This window comes from Ambystoma mexicanum, chromosome 8, assembly GCF_040938575.1.
Source record: "Ambystoma mexicanum isolate Mex_15411 chromosome 8, UKY_AmexF1_1, whole genome shotgun sequence".
Classification (NCBI taxonomy): Eukaryota; Metazoa; Chordata; class Amphibia; order Caudata; family Ambystomatidae; genus Ambystoma; species Ambystoma mexicanum.
Window position 1 is genome coordinate 165,487,584 of NC_090929.1, and position 16,483 is coordinate 165,504,066.

At 46.4% G+C, this 16,483-nt stretch overlaps 1 protein-coding gene across 4 annotated transcripts in view; it reads right to left on the reverse strand.

Annotated features, from left to right (window-relative positions):
- NACC2 (NACC family member 2) overlaps positions 1-16,483 on the reverse strand; it is a 1,346,898-nt gene that overhangs the window by 80,687 nt on the left and 1,249,728 nt on the right. The window lies entirely within an intron of this gene.

Below are 16,483 nucleotides of genomic sequence, written 5' to 3' on the forward strand. Positions count from 1 at the left end.
ATTCAGCCGTCCCACAAAGACCTAGTCAACAATTCAGAACCGGGGAGTTTGATGTGATTCAGCAGATGGCTAGAGACGAAATACCCATTTGCCCCCTAATAGGCTTAGTGTAATACACAAACAATGTTTCCCCTCATGTCTGCACTCTGCCTGGTCTGTTGTTAGCGATAGCTCACAGCTCTGTGGATAGAGCCTGGGGGAGAAGGCCCATCCCGCAAAGGAAGGCTGGTCAAAATAGGTAGCATTATCCCAGGATACAGCGGAAACCTATACTCTGTCTCTTACACAATCTGCAAGCCCCACTGATATTTGGATCCTATTGAAAAAATAGTCTGCCGATGAAATAGACCAGGAGAAACATGAACAAATGGAATATCTCGTCTCTCAGGTGCTACGAGAGAAGAGACTAATAGAGACAACACGATAATCTGTGAAAGTCCCGGTGTGAAGTAATTATGTACTGTTTTTAGTTGATGAACAAGTTACTTACCCATGGTAAGGTTCTTTCGACTGGATGTTTCTCCCACATATTCCTTATCTTTGATAGTTCCATATCCAGCTTGCTGCTTCGGAATTTTTTTTTTCTAGTAGAGGGCACTGCGCATCGAGGACTGTCGAGTCGATGTCCCTCGAAGGCCTCCGTCTCGATGTCGACATCATCAGTCGTATAGTCATGTGCAGCATCTGGTGCTCCGTTCCGTTTTGAAGAGTTAGTTATTGTGTAGGATGAGGCAGCTCCTACCATTGAGGGAGTGCAGACTGTAACTACAAGGGAAGTTTTACTGCGGGAAGGATGTGAGGGGCGATAAGGAATATGTGGCAGTAACATCCAGTCGAAAGAACGTTACCATGGGTAAGTAACTTTTTCTTCGAATGGGTTGTAGCCTCCCACATATTCCTCATATTTGATAGACTCCCAAAGCACTAAAGAATAAAGGAGAAGGGAGTACAATTTTAATCCTTTAAGTATGCACAGAATGCAATACTGCATTTCCAAATTTAGTTTCCTGGCTAGTGGAGGAAACCAAGCTATAGAATCAATCTCGTAAAGGGGTGTGCAGGCAACCATGTGGCAGCTGCCCAAATGTCTTTTACTGAAACACCCCTTTGAAGAGCTGACAATGCTGCAATACCCCTGGTAGAAAGTGCCCTCAGATGTTCTAGAGGGTCCCTACCTTCCAATTTATAACATTCTATAATAGATAGAATAACCCACCTTGAATTTGTTTGCTTGGTGATGGCTAGACCTAGCTTGTGACCTGTGTATCCCACAAATAATTGATGTGTTTGTCTTAACTTTGCCAGTCTGCTAATATAGAAGTTCAAAGCATGCTTTGGGTCAAGTCTGTGCAGCCTTTCCTTTCCTTTCCCTGGATGAGGAGGAGGGTAAAATGAAGGAAAGGTTATCTTTTGAGTAATATGAAATTCCAACACAACCTTTGGGAGAAAATTTGGCTTCACCTGTAGAACAACTTTATCTTTATGAAAAACAGGGGTTGCAGGATAAAGCTTGTAACTAGCTCACCCGTCAAGCAGAAGTTATTGACACTAGAAAAACAGTTTTGAAGGTAAGGAATCTAAGGGGGCACGAATGAAGGGGTTCGAAACGAGTACCCATTAGAAATGTTAAGACTAAGTTTAGGTCTCACAGGGGGACTTCAAAAGAAGTTGGGGGTAAACATTGTTCAACTCTTTCGGAAATGGAATAACCAAGGGTATTTTGAAGTATGAAGGTTCCTCAGCAGTGCGTTTAAAAATGGATAGCGCTGCTAGGTAACTTAACTGTCAATCTGGAGTCCTACATTTTCTAGGTGTAAAAGGAAAGATAACACTATGTATTGCGTGAAAAAGGGTCAACATTTTTATCTCTTCACCAGCTGCAGAACTTGTTCCAACGGCAGCGGTATCGTGATTTGGTTGCTGGACTTCTGGCCGAAAGCAACACCTCCATTACGTTGTCTGGGAGGACCCAATCTTTGTACCTCAGCCTTTCAGAAACAATACGTGAAGGCTGAGAGTCCTGGTATCCAGATGGAGAACCCGACCTTCCTCTAGCGAGAGAAGATCCTCTCTTTGTGGAAGACGAATCGGAGGACAAATGGACATTTCTAGATGGTCCGGGTACCACGTTCTCGTGGCCCAATCTGGGGAAATTAGGATCATGGTTTTCCTGAACCTTCTCAACCTCCTTAATACATGAGGAATGACGGGGACTGGAGGAAATGTGTAAAGGAGTGGATATTCCCAGTCCACCACAAACGAATCCCCTAGAGCTCCTCTTGGGGGAAATTCACTGGAGCAGTACAGCTCGCACTTCCTGTTGGCATTCATTGCGAACAGATCCACATGAGGGGGTCCCCAAAGGCCGAAGATCTCTTGAAGGACTTCCTGAGCTAGTTCCCACTCGTGGCATACTGTGCTTCGCCTGCTCAGAGCGTCCGCCGCCGTGTTCATCTCTCAGGCTAGGTGGACTGCCGACAGAGATTCTTACTAGTATTGCCCAAAACCAGAGCTGCATTGCCTCTCTGCACAGTGGTAGTGATCCTACACCCCCTCTTTTGTTGAGGTAGTACATGGCCACTGTGTTGTCAGTCATTATCGTGACATTCTTTCCCCGTACGGAGGGCAAAAAGGCCTTCAGCGCTAGTCTGATTACCCTCCGCTCTAAAAGGTTGAGGTGTAGTTTGGACTCCAATGGAGACCAACGACCGCTGATGGTCAAATCGTTGGTATGGGCTCCCCACCCCGTAAGTGAGGTGTCCGTCACTACCGTTATCTCCGGCCATGGTTTCCAAAAAGGTTCTCCCTTCAAGATTTTTCTCGAGAAGCCCACCATTGAAGGTCCATAGCAACTCTGTTCTGTATTTGAAGGAGATCAGAAATGTTTCCCGCAAATTGTGGCCACTGGGTCCTGAGAGCCCACTGGAGGGATCTCATTCTCAGGTGGGCCATAGGCACCAAAAAGATGCAGGATGCAATCAGGCTGAGCAACCTCAGAAAGTCGAAGGCTGGAAGATATTGGGCATTTTGGAACTTTGTCACCATCTGTAAAATGTCTTGAGCCCTCACCTCTGGTGGCAAGGCTTTTCCCAGGGATGTGTCCAGGATTGCTCCAATAAACTGGAGTTTTTGAGATGGTATCATATGGGACTTCTTGAAGTTGAGGGAGGAGCCCAGCCTGTGGAGGGAGAGGCAATCAATATCTAGATGATTCTGAGCTTGTTCCGGGGAACTCGCTCTGATCAACCAATCGTCCAGGTAGGGGTAGATGTGAATCCCCCCCCCCCTCTCCTGAGACTCACTGCCAAAACCGCCATTAGCTTGGTGAAGACCGTCGGGCAGAGGTTCGCCCAAATGGCAGAACCCAAAACTGATAGTGAGAGCTGCCAATGGCGAACCTCAGGTACTTTCTGTGCTTCGGATGTATTGGCACATGAAAGTAAGCATCCTGAAGGTCCAGAGATACCAACCAATCCTGGAGTTGGAGGGTCTAAAAGATCTGAGAAAGTTTAACCATCTTGAACGTGTCTTCCTTAGGAACTTGTTCAATTCTCGCAACTCCAAGATGGGTCTCAATGCTTTGTCCTTTTTTCGGGATTAGAAAATATGGGGAGTAACAACCCTTGTTCCTCTCCGCCACAGGTACCGGTTCTATAGCACCTTTCGCTAGCAGGTCTGGAAACATGATAGAGTTGTTCCCCGGTGGATGCCTGAGGAAAGGCAGGCAGTAACTTTGGGTAACTGTTTCCAATGCCCAAGCATCTGAAGTAATAGCCTGCCATTCTGTCGGATGTTGAGTTAACCTGCCTCCTACTGATGTCTTGTGATGTACGACCTCAGAGGGGTTTATGGGCAGCAGAAGCAGATGCTGAGGGTAAAGCAGCAGCTGCAGATACAGACTTAGTACCTCTGCCTCGTCCACCATAGGTGAATTGTATCTGGCCCCTTTGAGCTGGCTGTCCTCTGCCTTTTACAAATGCAGAGTAATAGCAAAAGGACCTATCCCTCCAGGGCGTATCTGTGGGGCAGTTTGGAGTTTGTCTAATTGCAGTTCCAAGGGATTTGGCCGCGGCTTTGGAAGTTTGCAACTTCTCCAAACTGTCATCAGCTTTTTTACCAACTAGATGGATGCCGTCAACGGACATATTCAGAAGTCTGGATTGCACATCAGGAGCAAATCCCGATTTCCGCAACCATGCAAATCTGCGGATTGTGGTACTAGCCGCCATGGCTCTGCTGATGCTGTCAGCAGAGTCGAGACTGGTTTGGAGGGATTCACACATCGCATCCTTCGGCCCTTTGATAATATTCAAGAAACCGCCTTGTTCCTCCCCTACTGGGAGATGGTCAGCTGCCATTGAAGCACACTCCCAAAGGGTGTGGCTGAATCTTGCCAGGGTGCATGTGGCGTTTGCCGACTTTAGCGCCATGCTGCATGCCGAGAAACCTTTCCTGGTCATGGTGTCAGCCTTTTTATCATCACTATCCTGCGGGGTTGTGGGATATGCCGTTTGTCTTCCTGACAAAGTTGCAGTTTGAACAACCAAGCTTTCTGGGGTTGGATGTTTAGATAAGTATGGAGGGTCTGCAGCTGTATATTTTGCTGACAGTTTCTTACTGACTGCAGGAATAACCTTCTGGCGTTTCCCAATTGCTGGGCAATTTTTTCTGTAAAGCCTTATGAAAGGGTACAATAGGACCTTCTTGTGGTCCTCTATCAAGTATGTCCGTGAGGTCATCTTGTTCCTATACGGGTGCAAGCCTAGCTCACCCCATATATTCCATGACCCTGTTCATAAGTGACCTAGAATTACTTTCACCATGTTCCCCTGGTTCATGCTTGCTAAAATCTTTCCCTGGGGAGGTATTGATTCTGCTTGCTTCCTGCAAGGAATCCTGCAGATCTTTCAATCTGACCTCTTCTGGAATTAGTTCTTCTGGGATGTGAGGTCTAACACATCTAGACCAAAGGGTCTTTATGTATCTGAATCCTCTCCCTCCTCATAAATTGAGGATAAAACTCTGAAATAATCAGAGCGTGGTAGAGGTGTGTAGCTCTTTTCCAATGAGGAAGGAGCTATAGCAGTCATTACAGGAGGAGTTAAACTTGTCACTGTCAATGTAGATGTCAGTGGCCTCAATGGATTTGTGATTGGCCTCACGGACGTCCATAGAATCGACGTCTTCGATGTTTTCAAAGAAGTCATTGAAGGGATCGGCGTCGACAGGGTAAACATTTCAGGCGAAGATCTTTCTCTCAACAGAGGTGCCGAAGGCGTTGACGCAGTTCTCGGCGTCAACGTGCGAGTCGACAGTGTCAACGTCTTGTGCGTCGAAGAGGCTTTGACTCAACTTGAGGGTTTGTCACGCTCTCGAGGAGTATGTCTTGCCGAGGTCGACGACTTGTGCCTCTCCTGGAGTACCACCTCTAGGTGTCTCCGAGGGGGGCAAAGCCGCGTTCTCGAACACCCTCATTATTTTTTTTACGAAATTCCTCCCACTGAGCCAGGGAGCTGTTTTTGCTAGGGCATGTTACTCTCTCCGGTGAACTGGAGGATGATGTCGAAGGTGATCTCGGACGCTTTTTTTTTATTGTGCTTCGAAGCGGATGAGTGATGCGATCCGCTTCGAGATCTAGATCGGGAGTGTTTCTTTCGTCGGGGAGACAGCGGTCTCGACTTGTCTGAGGTAAATTTGCAAGGGGTAATGGATTTTTTAGGCCTACCTCTCCAGCTTCCCTCTGCACTCCCTTAAGGCTTTCGCCGTCATCGATAGGTACTCTCCGCACACCGAACAGGGATGCTCTGCCCGAGGCACCATAGGTAGACCCTGTGGCGGTCTGTCAAGGACATATTTGCCCCACAACCTCTGCACTTTTTGAAGCCGGATCAGGGCATAGATGGAGCCGACGAAGAGACCATCTCGTAACGAGGAATCAAAGCTTTTCTTGACAAAAACTCGAAGAACTCGTTCTTTTCACAGAACCGAGTGCCGCGTTCCCAAAGCTCACGAAACCCGGAAAAACAGAACTGAGCAACGGATGATGCGCGCAACTATTTATACCACTGATGACCTTGACATCGAGACAGAGGCCTTCGAGGGACATCGACTTGATAGTCATCGACGCGCAGAGCCCTCTACTGGAAAAAACATTCTGAAGCAGCAAGCTGGATATGGAAATATCAAAGATAAAGAATACGTGGGAGGACACAATCCATTCGAAATATGATTTTTTTGCTTTTTTTTTACTATACCGGGTAATTTATTTTTTTAAGTATTATGTATATTTTGAACATGAAATGCCCTGTAAATTGTAATTCTATGCCGTTTCTGTGTATGGATTTTTATAAAAAGAATTTAAAAAAATTCTATCTAAACAAACAGAAGTCAGTGTTATGTGTAATTAATCGGATTTCCTTCTTTGGCAATGTATGTGGTGGAGCAAGTGGTTTACATGGAGGTCATAAAGGGAGGTCTCCTGAAGCACTTGGTAAGTTTCCTTAACTTATGAGCAGTTGGGAGATTTAAGGACACAAAGGGCACGATCCAAATAGAAAACTAAAGTGCTATATAACATATAGCAGTCCTCCTGCGTCTCTGCCTGTAATGAAGATGGATGTAGAGGCGTACTTAGTGTCAGAGTAAAATGGTGGCAGAGCCTTCAGCTGGAGAAATAACATAGAACAGTTCATCCATTTCAAGCTGACGTCCAGAGTATTCAAATGTATCCAAAAAAAGGTGCTCTGGCTGACAAAATATGTCATATATTACAACGCTGCACAGTAACTATGGTACATTTATTTAAATGTATTTATTAAGCATGAATGTCACACCAAAGTGTAACAGTGAGCCTAACAACATATTGAAGACATGCTTTATTAATAAAAAGCAAAGCAATGAAATATGGAATTGCGAACTTAAAACCATATTAGCCACTAGTAGCCGGGCGGGGGGAGCCAGCAAATCAGAGGGCTAGGAACATAGGCTTGAACCACTGGTACAAGCCAGTGTTCCATGCCACCGGAAGGCCACCTCCCCCCTCCGGCATCTTCCCTCCCACCCTCTGTCCCATTTTATTTCCTCCCCCATCCGTCTACGTAACTTATTTTGGCGGTGGCATCCGCTACTTTTTTTCACCTCCCGCAGGCCGCCCTGGAAAGGGATGAGGGGCTCTGTACGGAGCCCCGCCTTCCGTTTCCATGGTGGCCATCTTGGAAAAGTATTTTCCTTTATACAGCGTTGTAGGAAGGAAAATCCCGGGGTGCTAATGGCCTTCATCCTCCATTCTAGGGGCTGGAGCGGGGGATAACGGCCCAGAGCCCTCGTTATCCGCCCTCACTTTGCTCTGGCCGATAACTTGGGCTGCAGGGCCGTTATCCACATTAAAAATGAAGCAGACTCAAATGACCATCCCTTCCTGGCATCATCCCACTCTGCCTTCTAATCTGATTTTTAGCACTGTAATGCTGATTATGCAGGTGCTTGAGTCTGAAGGAATCACACAAAGACTCATACAGAAAATGTCAGCAGGATATGGCAAATGAAAACATTGACAGACTCTAAAATTCACAGAACTAGAGTCCAAATTGACACAGCTGCTCCTGGTTAAAGACTGCATGTCTGTACCCGCTCTGTAATCTATGTGTTTCCCTAAACATTTGAAGGGGTTTTGAGTGATATAGTGTTAGAGTAATGAAAAGCTTAAATGTACAATAGGTTAATTTAATGGTCTTTCAGCACTTCAGTGCCAAGGACGAGATAGCTCGTCCTTTTTGGCACCTTGTTTTGTGTGATCCCTGCAAAGCAGGGCCCACACATAACTGTAATCCAACCCCCGGGCTATGTGCGGGGGAGGTCCCCCCCCTCACTGCCAGGGGGCTCGATTACCTTCAGTTTCACGTTGCGTGCGTAAAGCACGCCGACGTGAAAGTAATTTTCACCGCAGCAGCCATTTAGGGCTGCTGCAGTGAAAATAAAAGGTGAGTGTTCACCTTTCTTCCCCTCAATCTCTGGCTGTATTTCAAGCCGGAGATCGAGGGAGGTGTCGTTAGAAAGGGGAGACTCTCCCCTTTCCAACGACACCTTGTGTGAAAGCATTGCGGGGCGCGGAGAGGGCGCAGAGCACGCGATCCGCGCCCAGCAATGCCACTGAACCACCAGGGGTACATTTGTGATGTGGGAGGGAGGGGTGCTGCTTACAGTAAGCAGCCCTCTCCCCCCAACCCCCAAAGCATGGGGGCACATATATAAAGACCCCTGGGGGCAGACAGGTGGCCGTTTGCCCCCAGCGGTGGGGGCATAAAAAAAGGCAAAAAAAATACGTGATGGAAGGGGGAGGGGGTTTGGGGGCCCTAGCCTTCAGGGATTTTTTTCGGGAATGGTGTCGTTGGAAAAGGGAGATTCTCCCCTTTTCAACGACAGCCTGTTTGTAGGCATTGCTGCTCCCGAATCGGGCGCAGGGCGCTCGATCTGGGGGCAGCAATGCACACTAGACACCAGGGATGTGTTTACAGTATGGGGGACGGGGGGCTGCTTACTAGGTAAGCGACCCTCCTCCCCCCGAGGCCCCAAAGCATGGGGCAACATGGATGGAGACCACTGCGGGCAGATGGGTGACCATCTGCCCCCAGGGGTGGGGGCAAAAAAATTAAAAATAAAAATTAACAAAAGCAGCATGGGAAGGGGGAGGGGGGTGTGGACCCCTAGACACCAGGGATTTTTTTTGTGGAGGTTTCGTTGGAAAGGGGAGTTTCTCCCCTTTCCAACTACACCCTTTTTGTAAGCATTGCTGCTCCCGGATCTGGCGCAGGACTCTCGATCCGGGGGCAGCAACGCCACTAGACACCAGGGATGTCTTTGTAGTATGGGGGGGAGAGAGGGACTGCCTACTACGTAAGGGCACCCCATGGCCCCAAAGCATGGAGCCACATGTATGGAGACCCCTGGGGGCGGATGGGTGACCATCCACACCCAGGGGTGGGGGGGGCAAAAAAAATATAGACATCATGGCTGGTGTTTGGGGGACGGGGGGAGGAGTGTCCCCCGCTCCCCCACTGGACCACCGGGGAATTTTTATATGGAAAGGGGCTGCCTGCCTCCCCCACCCAAAATGGACTTGGGGTAATGTCAGGCAGCCCTCCCTGGTGGCAGTTAGCTGCTCTTAGGAAGGGGCATGTAACCCCAGGGAGGGCTGCATGAGAACCCCCCTCCTGCATTTAGTGTGGGGGGAGAGGGACAAACCCCAGTACATTAGAAAATCACCTGGTGGTGTAGGGTGCCCCTCAGCCCCCTGCTAAAGGGCAGCCGAATTTTTGGATTATTTTGTTAACCAAATTAGCCTTGGCGCAGAGGGGCACATTGGTGTGCCAATCTGGCCCCGGGGTGCCCAAACCTTACTGCCCCTCCCACAATTTTTGGGGGCCCTCTCCCCCCTCACCCCAAATGGGTGGCAGGGGCACCTCATGCAGGCCTCCCTGGGCCTCCTACAAACTGCTGCGTGAGTTACACCCCCCTCCATTTGGGGTGGGGGGAGAGGGCCCCCAAAAATAACCCCAAGCCTTTCGGCACAGCACATTTTGTTTATTTGGGCAACCTTCAGATTTGGGCCTAGGGTGTCGAAGCTAGCAAGGAAAACAGGGAACCACTTGCATTTCCCAAAAGAGGACTGGGAAAAAGTGTGAAATTCAGCTGTCAGAATAGACTTGGGGGTAGGGGTCTTTTAGGCTTTCAACTTGTCGCCCAGGTAGGTGCACCCACACATGTGAGGTACCGTTTTCATCGGGACATGCGTGGGAATGCGGGAAGGTATGACATTTGCTGTGTTTGTGTGGTTTTCACAAAGTTCTTACCCATTTGCGGTGCCCTTTGTCACACAACCCTTTCATTTCCCAAATGCTGTTCCTCACCACATTGGTTTTCCTGATTTACACATGCTAAGTATGTCTTTTCAGGCCATAAGCATAAAACTCCTGTGTACCATGGCTTAGTGTTTGGCTTGTGGTATTGATTGTTTTGTGAACAATACAAAAAAATGTGTACTTTCCTAACTGCAAGAGAAGGGAATGTAGCGGAGCATTGTTTTTCTCAAAATTCATAGAAGCCATTGCCATACCAAACCAACCATGTCCACCACATACCTTTTTTTTCGGTCATTTTCCCGCTTTTCCCCCAATCTATGGCATTTTCCCCTACCTAGTTGTTGCCTGACCTACGCAAATCACCCCTTCCTAAACTTGGAATTTTGTCTTCTTTTCAGAAATGCATGCTTTTCTGTCTTCCAATTCGGCTTTCCTACCCTTTTCTTCTATTCCGTCCATGCATGCATGTCCAATTGGCAAAAATGGCCAAAATCGCCTACCTCTCACAAAACGGTTGATAACCACATCAAAATAATGTTTTTTGGTTTTCACTCAACATGTTCTTGAAAGCCATGAAATTGGGGAATTCAGTACAGCAAACCATTTGTTCCTAGCTCTTACAAGGAAAAAACCACAGGCTTCTTTGTACATAATTTTATTTGCATTTTTTTAAAAAACACAAAATGTTCGTCCTTTTTGGTTATTTTCCCTAACCCCCCCTACAGCAACCTAGGATTCCTGGGTGGCGTCACGACCATCTACATGTGAGGAAAAAAGGAGCCAAATTTGGATGAGCTATCTCATGTATCAAAAAAGTTACAAGGCGTTGAATGGCCACATAACGAAATCACCCAAAAAGGCCTTGGCACTGGGCGGGGGAAATACCCATGGCACTTAAAGATAATGTATTTTTTCGGTAATAATGGTTTGTTAAAAAGTTTTTTTGTTTTTAATTCGGTAATATCAATGGATACTGCCAGATATATGGCAGGAGAGGGTAGGAATGAGGGGAGTGGTGGGGAATAGGACCGTGTAATAGGGCAGCATAAGGGTGAATGCATTAGTAGTAAAGTAAATGGACTGTCTAAAATGCGGATCAGAAAAAAAAAAGCAGTAAGCCCTATTTTGAAGTTAGGGCATTTTTGTTGAAAGTTTGTTCCCATGTTTTGCGCGAGAAAACTTTACTACAGTGCATGGTTGTTTATTTATTTTGTAATAACTTTATTTCGGCATTGAGCCATAAAAGTATTTCACAACAAATATAAGACATCACAAATAAATCAGACAAAGACATTTAATTAATTGTGAAGTTAAATTAGATTAAATGTGGTGACCCTAGGGTGCAGTTTTATCTAGTAGGGGGCTGAGTTCATTACAACTACTACTCGGTATAATTTGGAATGGGGGTCACTGAGGCATTAATGCACCATTTGCCATAGGTGTCTGAGCCAGAGGGGATCACCCAGAGTTCTTTTCCCTAATGGGACAGCATTTTCTCCCGAGAGCACGGGCCACTGTGCCACGTTTTCCAGAGGATAGGCATGGAGTTCTATTGCACCGTTTGCCAGGGGGCGGGTCCGGAGAGCCACATCTCATGTCAAAACTAAAATCGATTCTGACAGAGTCAAGGGTATCCCCCCCCCCCCTGTTGGCGAATCCTGGTGCAGCTCCCAATTTGTTCCTTGGTTGCAAATAAACATCCCCTCACTGTCGGGATCCAATGTATGCATTTGTTTGTGAGTGCTTCTCTTTTCGTAATGATTTGGGGACCGTTTCGGGACCTTGTGCAAACATATTGACGGCCCAACCCCGCCTAACGTACTATTGGGCTGCTAGGTTTAGCGATGGGGGTAGATGGAACACAGCCCAACCTAGTTGCTGCCTTATCAGATGTAGCATTTGCCCTCGGTGCTCCATCTGCCTTCAAGCTATAAATCTGTATCAGTGGAGAAGGGGTGAAGTGTTGTATACTCTTACTGGAATCACAACCGTTTGAGTCTGTTTTGGGCACTTGCAAGGTTGTCGTTTGCTTTATTCCCCCTGGACCACCCCCTACCACCCTGAGTTACGTGTTATTATGGCAAGTTCCAGGCGAAGACAATCTGCCTTTCGCTGATCTAGGTAAAGCCCTTTTTCCACCCTCTTGGCTATGCAGTGGGAACCCCTTGTCCACTCCCCTCCGAGCTGCTTCAATCAGTGATATAACTAGATTCTTTATTATCACGAATTCAGATAGAACAATGCTACATTGACACTTTTTAATCACTGGGCCCCCTCACCAGCCTGTTTAGGCGTGTGCTTTGCTACTTGCTCACAGGGGGGCTATGGGCTGGATGTTCTATCTGGCGGGGTCTCACTAATTGCCCCTATAGGCATTACCTGCATCCACACAGCTACATTCCCCTGTTTTCAGTTTGGCAGTTTTCTATACCCAGCTGTTGCAAAAGATTTGCTTGGTGGGGCAAGAGGGCTCAGTGTACATTTTAGGTGGCATTATGGTCCCCCCGCCCCTGACTTGATACAGCAGTTTGAGGGCTGGTCGAGAGGTGATGGTACTCCAGACAGCGCTCGCTAGGGGGTAGAGCAACTGGGGCGGCGGGAGATACAATAGTAAAGGTGGGGAGGGGTTTAGAAGGGTCAGTACCATGATCGTTAACTTTCACTATGGCCCCATTCAGGTGAAGTCCGGAGATGGCAGAGGGCCGGCTCAGGGCGTGGTCGATCAGTGCAGATCTTGATCCAGTTTTCAAGAGGCCGATGCCCCAAGTGACAGACAGAGCCTGTACCTTTATTAGTTGAACATGTGGACTTACCAGTTTCAGTAGGTGCCTTGGTGTTATATACAATGTCCCCCTCAAGGGGTCCAGACTGACCGGAGCAATGAATGAGCCCTGAAACATGTAAATTTCACTGGCCAGAGAGTGGGATTCCCCCAGGGGTCTTGCAGGGTTAGTTTAACTAGTCTCAACAGCACCTGGTGAGGACGTTGTGGCTACTGTTGGCATTTTCCTTTTTAAAGTCAGCAATTTCCATTTGAATATGGGTGCGGTACAGGTACAAGTACAGATGTTGCTGGCATGGCGGGGACTGGCATATCGGGTGAGCTGGCCAGGGATTAGCAAACGATTAATGAGGTGTTCTTTTTGGGATTAAGTTTAAGCTTAGTAGCTGCTCCACAGGTCCGTTTCCACTTGGGTGCGACAGGCGTATCTGTGTCACAGAGTCTCTTGCTGCCTCATACAAGTCCTCAGAACCCTCTATGAGGGCACCTCCTCCGGTACTTCAGCGGGTGTCGGAAAATAGAGTTGAAAGGGAGCTGGTCCTTCCTGATTGTGGTCAAGGGGGAGGGGGTGTCCTCAGATGTCACGTCTTTTCGATCAGGCGGGGAAACCTCCTGCCGGCTGCGAACATCCGGCAGGCACAAACACCCACACCCTCGCTGGGGTTTACCGCAGTTTTGTTTTCCCGTCAGTGCATGGTTTTGTGATTCTTTAATTATGTGGGCCTTACCAGATAGCTCTTCTAGAGCATCCAACCTGTACAAACAAGCAGAAGGTCTGGGGTGCTGATCCAGCTGACAGTGGTGCTAGGACGAAGGGCTGCTCATGTAGAGGTGAATGCTGGGACACAAAAGAGAAGGAATGGGGAGGTAAGGACAGGAGCAATCACGTTCATTGCTCTTGTCGTTTCACTCCTGGTAGAGAGACGTGTATTAGAAGCCACTTGTAAATGGTGCCGTGTGTAGGATGTATTGCTCCCGTCAAATGCAGAGGATTTGCCTTTAGTTAGTGGGTTGGGAGTGCTATAATTGTGTAGAGATTAGAAAACATTATAGTGCAGATACAAGGATACTTCTGACAAGTTAGCATTGACATATTTAACACAGAATCAGGCTCTTTGGTTTATCAGAGTCCTTGTGTAAGTCTTCCATAATAAGCCACATCAAGCCTTCATATCGTGTTTGGTGTGCCTAAAAGGGCAGATCTAAGATTTAACTGCGATTCAACTTTCTGGGCCTTGTATCATCAAAAAACAAGAAATGAGATAAGTAAGTAAAGACAGACTGTTGAGAAAAAGGCAATCATTTATTGACACTACATTAAATTCAAGTTGGCAGAACGTGTGGGCAGAGAATGAAAACAAAGCAGCTAAACGTAAATCTTTTGAACAAGGGGGTGTTGCCTTGTGTTGTATAACTGCCAGGTGTTTGTTCCGGTAAGAGGTTAATAACCCCAAGGGGCTATGTGATCGAGTTAAACATACTTGAGAGTCATAGACTTTTAAAAGGCTTATAGAGCATGCCTATCATCCTGAACAGTAAGATCAATGCCCGTTAAATTGACGATGTTTGTATCTGATAACCTGGTGTGTCCATTTTAGTGTCAGAAAGGAGCCAAACCAAGAAAAAGGATCCTCCTAGTGTCTCTTGAATATGATGGGACAAAAGAGAGATAGAAGAGGATCAAAGGCAGGTTTTGGGCAGGCATATGCCGTTTTAATTGTTCTTGCAAGTAACGTAGGCAGCTTTGAATAGGCAGCAGGGCTCAATGCAAAGCTAAAGTGTTCCTCAAATGTGGGTCATACTTTGTGGTAGCCACAACCAAGCTAGCAGCAGCATGAATACCTGCCTGAAAGGAAGGCGCATCGAGACAGCATTTCCATAACTGAGCAGAGATAATAAAGGCCTAGTCTAGGTAGTGTAAATCAAAGGCTGGTAACAGTCGGTGCACTGCAAGGACAAAGGGTAAAGAACTGAAAATGAGCTGCCCTTAAAAGGGTCCTGGCATGTAGATCCAGGCACAGCAGTGTGTTGGTGATAAAGCCTACAGATTTCGCAGGCTTTGCAGTGTCTGGACTTGTTTTTGAAATTTATGTAGGCAAGAAGTAGGATGTCAATGTATTGAGCTGTGAGTTTACTTTGAGAAAGCGAGTGATCCTTCACCTTCAAGGCCCTTTAAGCAGAGTGTTAGGCATTGTATATCTCCAATGGAGTGCAACAGCAGGCAGAATATAATTTGTATACTATAGCGCTTGACCACCAACTGAGAATTAAGATCTCACAGAGGGTTTCATGAACAGATTCAACTATGTGGTTAAGACTTGTCTCTTGGGGAACACAGACATTTTAGGAGAAGCAGGGGGGAGAAGGGAGGATTCATCACTTTTTATTCCCAGGCGCTGAAAACGGGGGTTAACCGAAAGAGGGGAGCAACAATAAAATAGCTCCCAATGTCCGAAGTAGCTTCAAAGGATGTTGTATGAAACACAGCTAATGGTAAATTTTACCAAATGTTGCAAGAGCGGCAACACTATCATTAGCAATGTGCATTAAGCACCTGCAGAATTGACATTACGGTGCTGAAACCCGGTCGGAAGCCAGACTGTTATGGTGCCAAGAAATGATGGTCAAAGATCTTCAGCAGTAGTGAAATTGTCTTTTCCACGTCTCTATCAAGAAAGAAATGTGAAGATGCAAGAATTGCTGAGATATTAAAGCTATGGAGAGTTTCTAGGACAAAGTGGCCCTTTGCCCTACCTTTCAAAACATCCGGAAACAGGCTCAAACTCAATAAGGCACCAATAATAAAGCCACTTAAGTTGAATTGGCTCCAATAACGCATGATGGCAGAGGAGCATTTTCATAAGCTTTTGCCCAGTTTGAAATGGTAAGCAGTTGGAAAATGAAAAAAACATCAGAATTTTGTCACGAATTAGAGACACATATTCTTCACTTCTCACAGAGGAACTTACATCAAGAGTTGTGTTTTGAGATTTAAACAGATATATAATCGAAATGCCGGTTTTTCTGTCTGCGTCTCTCGAATTGTCCAAGTGCACATTTAAAAAAAATCTAAATCCTAGAAGTATCAGAGTGTAATTTAAGTAAGAACTTTATGAGTTGGGGTGCAGGGGATTCCATAGGAGGGCAATCAATAGTATCAGGAAAATAAACTCTCTGCAGAAGTTGCTACCGGTGGAAGTAGGGCCGAGAAGGAAATGCCAAAGGGGGGTCTTTGACAGCATTTACATAGCATAGGATGAGCCTCTTTTCTGCAGGAGAGGGGGGTAAAAAGGAAAAACGATCACAATAAAATGAACCATCATACTGCAGTTGGTGAATGAAAATGAATTCCAATAAACACAATTGAAAAATAAATCGATCAGTAGTAAATCTTACTGCACAGATAGAAAATTACATGAAACCATACATTTCTTTGCTATGCAGGAGGCACCTGGTACAATGTTAAAGGTAGTGCAGCTAAAAAGGCATAAGATATTCTCCCAAACGACATCTTACAAACTGGAACGGGCATTTGAAAGCTACCCACATTCCGTATCATGAACATTTTCTTCTTAAATACAGGAAGCACTGGAAGATGATACGTGCAAATTATGAGAATTATGAAATGTCCTTTTCACGAGTGTGATAGAAGCACCACTGGTCAATCTATCTCAGGCAGATCTGGGAGGTGGATCCTTGCACTTGTTCTTACCACTAGCAAAGCAAGGACTAGATCATATATAAAATATACGCCTTTAATCTTGATGAAACACAATTTATTTGATATTATTCTTACTCTATTCCAATTTCCTAAACAGATTGTATAGTTCTGGGAGATTTTAAT